Raw genomic sequence first — 1,564 nt, forward strand, 5'->3', positions numbered from 1 at the left:
AGACAGCCTGGTATAGAGAGAGCACTTGAACTAGGAGTCAAGGTTGGTTTAGCTCAACACACATTTATTGAGCACCTTCTGTACGTACCAGGTGCTAGAGAAACAAAAAAGTGTGAGCATGAATCCCTGCCCTTAGGAGCTTACACTTCCGTGTGGATGGCGAACAAGTAAACAAATAAACAAAGCATGACACATGCAATAACAAGAGTATAAACAGGAAATAGGAGAGTTACAAGGCTCGAGTTCTAGCTCTGCCACTAGCTGTGTGACCTTGGACATGTTACTTAACCCCTCTGGGCTCCATGGATAGTGAGAATGGAGTGGATCATCTCTAAACCCTGAAATTCTAACGTGTACAGTTCTCAAAACCCTGTGAGCCAGGCGAGGCAGGCATGATTTCTCCTTCATAGCGGTGAAGCTTAGGGCCAGAGAGGTTTCACACAGCGGCCTGAGCTACACAACCGGGTGCTGGGAGAGCGAGCCCCCGACTACACTCGGGCAGGTCTCAGGGCCAGGCCTACTGCATGTGCGCTCCAGACCTGGGATCAGATGGGCACAGCCAGGCTTCCAGGATGTCCCCAGCTGGACTCCCACACTTTCAGTTTGGAGCTGGCGCCAGACCGAGAAGAGGAAAGAGGCGGTTACCGCCTCCACGTCCCCCACTCCTGCTGGGGACACGCAGCAGACAGTGGGCCTTTCTGGGAACCGGGAGTCCTCTCTCATGGAGCAGCGCAGCGTTATGAGCACGACGCCTGGGGGTCGCGCAGGCTTCGGTGGCCAGCCCCAGGCACTGATGGACGACTCCCTCCCTGAGCCTGGGTCCCCCTCACAGCCATCTCCTCACTGGCTGGGCTCTGCGCATGATGCAAAGAACATTTCGGAGGCCAAGATCGCTCTCCCTCCTCGCCCCTGTACTTCCCGACCACCCCCACTGAGCCCGCCCAGTGTGTATGCGCACGCTCAGGGGATGTTGCAAAGCTCATTTAATTGAAGCAACACAAAGTACAGAGCTCCTCTCTGCTGTGCCTCTAAAACTATGCCGTGCCCACCGAAGCCAGAAAGACAGAGCTCTGACTATGGTGGCCACTGCTTTCTCCCACCATGGCAAACACACGTTCAGTGACCCCGGGGGCAATCTTATTGTCATAGACCGCAGCTTCTGAGCACGTGCTATGTGTGCCACAAAGAGACCAGCAACACGCAGTCCTTGCTCTCCAGGGGTTTATAATTAGATAACGGGAGCGGTCAGGTGACGGAGAGAGATGGTGAGGTGACAGACGGCCACGTGAGAGGCTCAGTCGTAAGTGCCGAGGTGCTGGGGGCTGGGGGAAGGGAGAAGCCACCGAGGCCTGCTGCTGTCCTGGAAGGCATCCCAGGGAGGCTGGAGCTGGGTCCTGAAGGGAGAGAACAGAAGTCATTCTCTGTATGACCCACTCGCGATGGGTAATTCCTAGGAAAACCGTATGAAGAAGATAAAAGTGTTCCGAGAAAGCATCGCCTGTGGGCACGCGGACGTCCTGCCCAGAGAGGCCCTTTCTGCATCAGGGCACAGACACCCTCCCTC

Source organism: Pteropus vampyrus, unplaced genomic scaffold (genome assembly GCF_000151845.1).
Source record: "Pteropus vampyrus isolate Shadow unplaced genomic scaffold, Pvam_2.0 Scaffold48, whole genome shotgun sequence".
In the NCBI taxonomy this organism is placed as follows: domain Eukaryota; kingdom Metazoa; phylum Chordata; class Mammalia; order Chiroptera; family Pteropodidae; genus Pteropus; species Pteropus vampyrus.